Raw genomic sequence first — 10,683 nt, 5'->3', positions numbered from 1 at the left:
GGATAATGGTTCCCACAGGTAGAGGGATAGGATGGAGCTGGAGGAAACATATAGTTAGATTAGGTTATTGTCAATTAAATTAGTAAAAAGCTATGCATAAAAGTATGTTGTACATGATAAAAATGATTAAAATGTGTCATAAAAAGGATTATGATTAATCCAATTTTGTGCACATGATGACCAAAAAATAGAGGGTAGAAAACCAGCTCCTAAAGTATAATAGTGCCAAATGTGGCTTGATATGGGCTGTGGGAGGGGCTATATCTGGAAACCTGGAAGCTTAGCAGTGTTGCCTCAGTCTTCCTGTGGCTTCCCCTTTCTGTGTGACCTCCAGTAACCCATCCTTGGCAGAGGACCAAGTGTTGGGGCAGCTGTGGGGTCACATTGGAGAGATGGCTTGAGTCTGTGGTTTTCACCTTGTGAGGGGCAGGAGTCATAAATCTGTCTGAGAGATTGGTAAAATCTTTGGCATTCTCAGGGGGAAAATGCATTTTACACATAGTCTTAGGGGTTTGGGCACTCCGTAAAGACCATCCGCAAACCCCAAGTTAAAAACCTTTAGGAAAAGAACCCCACCAAAAATTTTGGATTAGAAGGGCTCAGGATTTGAGGGTCTTTAGAGGAGGGCAAGGGGGGCAGGCGGAACCCCAATGGCTAACTCAAATCACCACTCTGTCTTCTGCCAACCTGCTTTTTGTCCCCATGGGCGTTCTTCACCTCCCAACACAGCGCTGCCATGGGCCCTGCTGCCCAGGCCGGACTGCGGCTACCCTTGCCTCCTCATTTGTAATAGCAGTGGCAGTAATGGGTCTTGCGTGTTGAGCAGGTGTCTGCCCAGACCGATGCTAAGCATTGCTTTATAGGCATCATTGTTTCTTATCCTCACAAAACCCCTGAGGGATAGGTACTCTTTTTATTAATTTTTTAAAAAGATTTTATTTATTTATCAGACAGAGATTACAAGTAGGCAGAGAGGCAGGCAGAGAGAGAGGAGAAAGCAGGCTCTCCATGGAGCAGAGAGCCGGATGCAGGGCGGAGAGCCCAATGCGGGGCTCGATCCCAGGACCCTGGGATCATGACCTGAGCCGAAGGCAGAGGCTTTAACCCACTGAGCCACCCGGGTGCCCCTGTAGGTACTCTTTTAGTTCCATTTTATAGATCAAGAACCAAGCTTAGACCACTTAAGTAACTTTTTTTTTTCTTTTTGGTCTTTTATTCTTTTAGTCAAAAAACAACTTCCACAACTCATATTTTGATACACAATTTGTTAGGGAAGCAATGATTGTCTAATTGTGGATATGACCTTGTGTACATTTCAGCTTTTATGTAAAATATGGGGATGTCCTCATCTCACCAATGGCTTTCCTAAGGTAACTTTCTTCCATAGATAATTTACTCATTTTTTAAAAAGATTTTATTTATTTATTTGAGAGAGAGAGAGAGAGACAGAGATAGCAAGAGAGAGCACAAATGGGGAGGAGAGGCAGAAGCAGACTCCCTGCCAAATGGGGAGCCCGATGTGGGGCTTGATCCCAGGGCCCTGGGGTCATAACCTGAGCCAAAGGCAGATGCTTAACTGAGCCACCCAGGTGCCCTGCTAATTTACTTATTTTATACTAGTTTTCAGTAATCCCCTTAACAAAATGTTTGCCATAGTCTCTAACCCATTGTATGCTTGACTCTCTGTGAGCTGATACAAGGTGGTTTTATGTCTGATTGCTAATGAGGCTGGGTTTGTTTTTATTTTTAAAAATTTTTCCTTCAAAAAACCAAACTATGTATGTATGTATGTATAATTATTGTTTTTATTCTTTACTCAGTTATCCTATCCCTCCACCCCCAACCACTTACTAACTTCCAAAAAATTACACACAATCAGAAACTTCTTTCTTGATCCCTCTAAAGCAGACTGAAGGAGGTCTAGTATGCTGACGTGTAGAAGGTGATGGTCGTGGAATACAAGGTTAGAGAAGCAGACAGAAGCCAACTGTACCAGGAGCAGGTGTTTTATCCTGAGTGATGGGAAGCCATCCTAGGATTTTTAAGCTAGAAAATGATCTGATCAGATTTCCATTTGGCCTCCCACTGGGAATATAATTATCAATAGTATTTGCTGAATGAGGAAATTCGATAACTGGCTGAACGAAGCATACTTCTGAAGGTCAGTCCTCTTCTTCAGCTGACGCAGCCTTCTTTTCTCTGAGTAAGTGGGAATTGCTGAATGCCAAGCAGCTCAGACTGCATTTTGAGGTGACATATTAGAAGGTACATTGGCAAATGGGCAGAGCCTGAGGAGAGTGACCAGGACGGAGAGGAAACTGAAAGTCTCAGCCTGGGAAGAGGAGTTGAGGGAATTGAGAGTGTTATACCAGGAGAGGGGAACACCTGGGCAAGGGAGATGCCATCTCTCAGTACGACTCTTCTGAGGCAGAGTGGGCAGAGGTGTTTTAAGTGTCCCCAGGGGCAGAGCTGGGGGCAGTGGAGAGAAGGTGTAGAGGGCCAGATTGCAGGTCACTGTAAGAAATCTTTAAACTAGTGTTTTCTCCCCCTCCCCCATGCCAGAGTTTATTTATTTATGTAGGTTTTACTTATTAACTTGAAAAAGAGCGAGAGAGCACAGGCAAGGGGAGCAGCAGAAGAAGAGGGAGAAGCAGGCTCCCCGCTGAGCAAGGAGCCACATGTGGGGCTTGATCCCAGGACCCTGGGATCATGACCTGAGCCAAAGGCAGATGCTTACCCGACTGAGCCACCCAGGAGCCCCTTTCCTAGAATTTATTTTTAAGTAACCTTTACACCCAACATAGGGCTCCTGGTACAGTTGGCTTCTGTCTGCTTCTCTAACCTTGTATTCCACAGGGAATTCCACAGTCACACACGCCACAGACTGAGCCAGCCAGGCAGCCCCAAGCTAGTGTTTTCTGAGCTGTGGTTCACAACTATGACTCATCAGCGGCTATGAAATACGTTCTGTGGGTATGGAGGACAGTAGGACTTTTCACAGACACCTAGTTACTCATCTGCCTGGGTCCTCAGCAGAGCTGCCTTCCACATTCCCTGTGCAGTTAGGCACGGCCATGTGACTTGTTTTATGAAATATTAGCAGAAACGGTATTTTTCTCCCACATTTCTGGATGGAACCTTTGAGCGCGAGCCTCAGATTTGCCATGTCCTTCCCACCACGGGAACATTGGTTGAGATGGAAGCTGCATCAGCTTGGGTACCCGAGTGACTGTGTTAAGCGGAGCCCCCATGGACCTGTATGAGGCATGTGGTGAGAGTGAAAAAGAGCTGGGGTTGTGTGAAGCCACTGAGAATTTGTGTTGTGACTGAAGTAGATCACAGCCTATCCTGCAGCGGGCACAGACCAGCTCCTCATTTTTAGTGAAAGAGATTAGAATAGAAAATACCAGAAGTACCCCAATGTGTAGTGACAGGCAGCAGATCAGTGGGTGACTGGGTGGGCTGGGGGAGGATAAGATTGGGGAGCAAAGATAAAAGAATGGGCAGATAAAATATGAGAGGGACTTGGATGGATCCATGATGATTATGTACTGGAAACTGAGGAGCGTGAGGAACTCAGTCATCTGTATCTGAGGATACAGGATGGAACAATGAACAAACCTTAGTCAGTAAAGGTGCTGGTGGTGTACGTTTCCTAGGGAGTGGAGTCAGATGGCCTCCCGGGAAACCTTTCCCCTGATCCTGAGGGCTGACTGGTCAGGAGAGGGAGTGTGACCAGGAAGTGGGCAGGTAATTTGGGATTCCTACAATATCAATGTCCTTTTCTCTTTTTCCCCTGCTCTTTGTCTGTTCTAGTGGACCAGAGTCACTCAGCTCCTTTCTGTTCTGTTCCTTTCAAGCTCTGATGCCTTTAGTGGTTGCCCTTCCCAGACTGGGGCACTTTATTTCCAGAGTATTTTTCCAGACTTGAACCTGGACTGTTATTTATTCAGGAGTGCAAGGATAGACCCCAAAGTCTCCACAGTTCCAAGCAGTGCTGTCTGTATTCCCATGACTGTCCTCATGGCCCATTCCTGTTTGGATCTTCCCCAGAGCTCCCCTGGGGAAGACCTGGGCTCCCCCTGGTAACTTGAACTGTTTCTCCCTTTCATTCAGTTTGATATCACCTGCTTTCGGTATTCTAAGAATTTTACTTTTTTCTCCAGTTTGCCAATAAATACCTCCTATTTTTCTTTTAAAATATTTTTTTTCTGTTATTTTAATGGAGAAGGTAATTGTGTGCTTTATCTGCCATGTGGAACCGCGACCTCTGAAATGGGTCTTCAAGGATGAATAGAAGTTAACCAGGCATTGTGTGTTGCAGGGTAGGGGTAGTTGGAAGAAGAGTACCGAGGAACACTGGGCATTAGAGGTCAAGGGAATAGTGTGTTCAAAGGCACAGGACAACACTGGGGCCAAGTGTTTGAGGAAGGCTGAGAAGTTAACCTTTCTTCATACTCGTGCTCATTCCATCAGCTTGCCAGAATCATCAGCTACTGAGTTTTAACCCTCTCTGTAGGTTTACCCAACCCACAGAACCAAATGTGGGCATTTGCTAGAACCGTGGGCTGTCCTAAATGCCCCTTTTGGTGAAGAAAGTTCTAAGCAGGTGGTTGCCCACTAGGGAAGAAGCCAGAGGGCTTCATGGCTGCATGTCCAGACTGCCAGCAGGGTGACATCAGAGTCCCTGTAGACAATAGCTCTGCCCCTGCTGGTTTCAAGGGGATTCACATCGGTGGAGCCAGGAATCACACAGGTCCCAGCCCTGGAGAGCCAAGGCAAGAAGCCAAGTGAGAGGAAGACTCTTGGGGTTGTACTGTGGCTCATCAGCAGGCAGCCCTGGAACTTATGGGGGGGGGGGGGATGCTGGAAAGAGAGAAGGACCAGACTCCCCTGAGGGAACCCTGGGTGGCAGATTTGTTTTAGACACAAAGAAATTCGATCCATCTCTGGTCCAAATTTTGAATGTCCCTCAAAGGGATACTGATCTGCTTTACAAAAGCCCTCTTCACTTTGCAAAATGAGTCCCCAGTTGAGCTTTAACACAAATTTATGTTAGGATTTTATCTACATGCAACCTACCAAGAATATGCTGTCTGTGAGATAAGAGGTAAATGTGTGATAATGGCCTAACTACCAGTGCTTCTCAGGAAGGGAGGCATGTGCTTTTCTGCACGTCTGGCTTTCAGAAACTGGTTTGCCACCCACGAGGTGTTGTCTCCCACGCCATCTTGGAGAGAGGAGCTTATGGCACAGGAGCTGACTCAACCCTCATACTGATGTCACCAGATCCAAGTGAAAAACATGCAGCTTTCAGGATCAAAATAAAAATGTTGCCCCTAGTATAATTGCTACTGCTATGGCTTATTTCTAGTTACGTTTTATTATTTTGTCTTCTACAACCTTTGCTAGATGTCGGGCCCTGTTTTAGACACTTTCCTAATATTAACTCATTTAATTCTCATAACCAATGAGGTAGTGCAGTATCCCCATGTTACAGATAAGGCAACTCAGGGACAGAATGGCGAGGAAACTTACCCCACAGTTTCAAATACTTTTAGGAGAGAGAAAGCGTAGCATTGTGTGAATGTCCAAGGAGCACATGGGCTAAAATGGGTTGAGAAAAGCAGATTTAAGGGGAGATGAGGTTGATGTGTTTCCAAGATAACAAACAGGAACTTTTTTTTTTTTAAGATTTTTTAAAATTTATTTGACAGACAGAGATCACAAGTAGGCAGAGAGGCAGGTATTGAGAGAGAGAGAGGGAAGCAGGCTCCCCATTGAGCAGAGAGCCCAATGCAGGGCTCGATCCCAGAACCCTGAGATCATGACCTGAGCCGAAGGCAGTGACTTAACCCACTGAGCCACCCAGGCGCTCCCCAACAGGAACTTTTAATAACAGTCCTAAAGTCTAGATGTCTGTGTCCATATTCCAGAGGCAGCAGCAGGTCTCAAAGATCCAGGTTTGCCTAAAGGTTATCCCCCCGCCCCCTGCACTGGCTATGTAGCACTGAGCAAGTCGCTAGTTGTCTCTGGGCCTTGGTTATTCGTGTGGGCAATGGGGATCAGGAGGTAGATCAGTTAGCTGTTGCTTTGTGACAAATTCACCTCAAAATTAGTGGTTTCAACACTATTTTTTATTCTCTGAGTCTACCTGGGGGCTGGTGGTTCTGGTGAGCTAAGCTGGACTTGGCTAGGCTCACTCATGTATCAGCTCGCAAGTGGCTCTGGTTATCTTGGCAGGGTACTGTCCCATGTGTAAGTGCCTGAGCAGGGACGACTGGGCGAGTAGGTTCCACCAGATGTGGTCTCATCATCTGGCAGTCTAGCTTGTGACTTGTTCTCATGGTAGTGGTAGAGTTTCAGGAAAGAGAGGGAAAATTCTCTTGGAGCCTCGGCTCAGAACTAGGACAACATTCCTTGCACACTTTCTATTAGTTAAAGCAAGCCACAAAAGTCGACCCAGGTTTCCAAGGGTGAGGAAATAGATTCCACCTCTTGAAGGGAGGAGCTACGAAGTGATTCTGCAAAAAGCACAGATCTAGAAAGGGGTGGAGTCTTGGGATCATTTATGTAATCCACTTACCGCAGGAGATAGACTCCCCTAACTCAGAGCACAGTGTTGGGGTAGTGGGGGCCTTTAAGGTGGTAAGGAGGCTCAGACAGCTGAGGTCAAAGGCTTGACAATGCTTGGGAAATGATAAAGCGCCCTGCAATTAGTGCTTCTGGGTGTGGTATCCCACCTCACCTGGTGGGGGGATGGTGAGTTCCTTGAAGTAGGGCTGTGTCCCTCTCCTGCTCACCCCTTTGGGACTGAGAAAAGTCTCAGTAAAAGGAAATGCAGGAGCTGAGCTGTTACTGGCAACTGGGGCACAATCTGTGTTCTCACCCCCAGAACAAAGACAGACTTTAAAGCCTCTGGAATCTGAGAAGCTCCCTTCCCTTCTGCAAGTTCTCCTTCCCCTTCTTGCAACCTCCAAGGGGACTTGGCAGGGTATTACCAGTCTTCCAAACAACTGAGGACACACAAGGATGACTTGCTGAAGGTGACCAACTAATGGGGGAGGACCCCCCAATCCTGCTCAGGGAACCCACCAGCACCTGCCTGAGGGGCTGTCCTGTAAGAGCAACTCACCTGACACCATACCCCCTGATATGTGGCTCCCAGAATGGTATGGTGTTGATTGACAGATGCTTTTTGGATAACAGAGGCAGAGCCCTGGAAATCTATCCCACCCCCACCCCCATCCTCGAATCTGCCTGCTCTTCCATTCTATGGCCTCTGCTCCCACTCCTCTTCTAAGTTACCTTCCCCAAACACTGTTAAGATTTCATCACATTCCTCCTTACTCATGAGCTGATGTTTATTGAGCTCTGACAATGGGCAGGGTGCTGTTCTAAGCTCTTCCCTTGATTTAACTCATTTAATCTTCCCAATTCTGTGAGGTAGTTGCTGGTATTACCCCCCCATTTTCCAGATAAAGAAACTGAGGCACAAGAGCTTAAAGTGAGTATTCAAGGTTACTTGTAAGTAACTTGTAAGTTACTTTGTAAGCAAGTAGCAAACTTCAGATTTGAACTCAGGCAGTCTGGTTCCTGAGCTTGAGCTCCTCAGGCTAGAAAACCCCTCTCTGTGGGTCTCTATTTTTTTTTTAATAATAAGTAATAACAATAATAATATAATGATCAACATGCATGGAATCCTTACTGTATGTTGGGTCCTGTTCTGGCTGTATTAGGTGCATTAACTCATCTGATTCTTATAATAGTACTAGCACACCGGTGGGGTGGGGGGGAGAGCCGTTATTGTCCTCCTTTTCCTGGTAAGGAAACAGACACAGACACAGTTACACAACAGGGATGGGTTGCCAGGCACTTTAACCTCAGAGCCAAGCTTCATACATCTGTACTATCTGCTGCCCCAAGCCCAAGGGCCAAGGATCCAAAGGCTCTCTGGGTTTCTGCAGTATGATCTCTGCATTTCCACTGAAGTATCTCTTTTGTCTCTTGGTTTATGCACGTTTTTTCCTTCCCAACCAGACCTTGAGCTCCACAAGGCCAGATCTGAAGTTTGGTACTTGCCTCAGTTTCCCCAGCTCACAGCAAGAGGCCTATCAAATAGTAGCAGGGTCAGTGGCAGCCTGTTGAATGAAATCACAGAATGTCAGAAGGTGAAGGGATCCTCTCTCAGAGGAATGAAGTGGCCACCCACCATGACCTGCACATTAGAATTGGTCCAGGACTTGCTGCCGTGGCTTCCAGAGGCCACCCAGATCCCCCCACATCTGTTTTGTAAATTAAATCCTCTTTAATATGCCTCCAGGAAGCTACTACTGAGCAACCATCATCACAGCCAAGAAATAAAAGTGAAAAAATATATGTCAGCGGTGTTCTTTTTTTTTTTTTTAAAGATTTTATTTATTTATTTGACAGAGATCACAGTAGACAGAGAGGCAGGCAGAGAGAGAGAGAGGGAAGCAGACTCCCTGCTGAGCAGAGAGCCCGACTCGGGACTCGATCCCAGGACCCCGAGATCATGACACGAGCCGAAGGCAGTGGCCCAACCCACTGAGCCACCCAGGCGCCCCAACGGTGTTCTTAAATTAACAAATTTTTGCCCAACTCACAGCAGGTTACAAATTTGGGTGGTTAAGCCTTAGAATGCCTATGGTGTCCCCGTAACTATAATCTTAGTTTCTCTTTCTTGAGAGGGAATGTGTGTCAGGAAAAATGCTTATTTTACAAAAGGGAAATCTGAGGGACACCTGGGTAGCTCAGTTGCTTAAACGTCTGCCTTAGGCTTAGGTTGTGATCCCAGGGTCCCAGGATTCCAGGGTCCTGCTTAGCTGGGAGCCTGCTCCTTCCTCTGTCTGCCACTCCCCGTGCTTGTGCTCTATCTGACAAATAAATAAATAAAATCTTTTTAAAAAGGTGGGGGGCAGAAATTGAGTCACTTCAGGTCACCCGGAAATTGAAGCATTGAGGGCTATAATCCCTTTATTCTATCAGGAAATGGGGTGGGATGACCTTGCAAGACCCACTTCAGATTGGGGTTTCCATCATCCTGCATTGTCAGCTCTCCTAGGCAAACTTACAAAGGGCTATGAGTGCTGAGTAGGAACTCAGCAGCATTCAACTGGGGTTGAAGACTTAGAAACACAAGGCTTCGGACCCCTCCAGAATACAATCAAGAGCCTGACAGCAACTTACTGGACCCTGAGGTCCAGATTCTTCCAATGCATGTGTGAAAACTCATAAAAGGAAACTTCATTTTTTGTTATTATATTTTTTAAGTAAACTCTACACCCCAATATGGGGCTCAAACTCATGACCGCAAGATCAAGAGTTGGATGCTCTAGCAACTGAGCCAGCCAGGAGCCCCAGGAAATCTCATTTAAAGTGGAATCACCAGGCCAGAGGGCAGAGCTCTCACACCCTCTCTCTCCTCAATGGCAGACCCAACCAGAAGTGACATACCTTACCAATTCACACTATTTTAATACTCAGCTGGAGGAAAAAAAGTTTTTCTCCTCCCCCAGCAACACCTCAGCCAATGAGAGAATATCATAACTCAGCCAATGAAAAGCCACTATACTTCAAATTTCCAGTTTACTCCAATGGACTTTTTGTTTCTAATAGCCCTTTCTAATTTCTCCCTTCTCCCTGTAAAAGAGCTGTCCTCTCCTTTGTTCCCTGGACTTGCCTGTGGCTTTTGGCCTGACTAGGTTGTCAGGAGTTGCAACTCTCTGCTATTTGGAATAAACCATTTTGCTATTAAAATAATTGATAGTTTTATTTATTTATTTTTAAAAAGATTTTATTTATTTATTTGACAGAGAGAGAGAGATCACAAGTAGGCAGAGAGGCAGGCAGAGGGAGAGGGGGATGCAGGCTCCCTGCTGAGGAGAGAGCCTGACATGGGGTTCGATCCCAGGACCCTGGGATCATGACCTGAGCTGAAGGCAGAGGCTTTAACCCACTGAGCCACCCAGGTGCCCCAAGTTTTATTTATTTTTAAACATTTATTTTATTATTTATTTTAGAGAGAGAGGGAGGGGAGGAGCAGAGGGAGAGGAAGAGAATCTCAAGCAGACTCTGAGCTGAGTGTGGCAGTGGTGGTGGGGCTCATCCCCCCAACAGTGAGATCCCCACCTGAGCCAAAATCAGGAGTCAGTGGACTCACCGGCTGAGCCACCCAGGCGCCCCACTGATAGTTTTTAGGCTCTTCACAGGTGGGCCTTTCATTCAGTCAATAAACATTTATGGAGGGCCTACTATGTTCCAGGAGCCAATCCTAAAGGACCTCAGATACTGCTCACAATCCTGTGAGGTAGGCATTTTCACCATCCCCCTTTTACATGTTAAGGCACAAATTCAGAGAAGTAAACCTAGAACTGGAGTACCAGCAGAGCGCTTAACCAGCAGACAGCATTTCCAGCCACAAAGCACATTCCCACCCCGCACCCCACAGAGTTTCTCTTCCAGGAGCAGTAATGGTGGTAAAGCATGATGGTTAAGAGCAATGGTTTGAGACTGGAGCTGAGTTTCAGTCCTCACTCAGCCACATGTGTGGCCCACAGAAGTCATTGAACCCCTCTTGTCTTCAGTTACCTCAGCTATAAAATAAGGATAATAAAAATGCCTTCCTGGTAGGTCTGTGGGAGGACAAATGAGATAAAGCAC

This window comes from Martes martes (assembly GCF_963455335.1).
Source record: "Martes martes genome assembly, chromosome: 4".
In the NCBI taxonomy this organism is placed as follows: domain Eukaryota; kingdom Metazoa; phylum Chordata; class Mammalia; order Carnivora; family Mustelidae; genus Martes; species Martes martes.
This window is presented reverse-complemented; position numbering follows the sequence as displayed.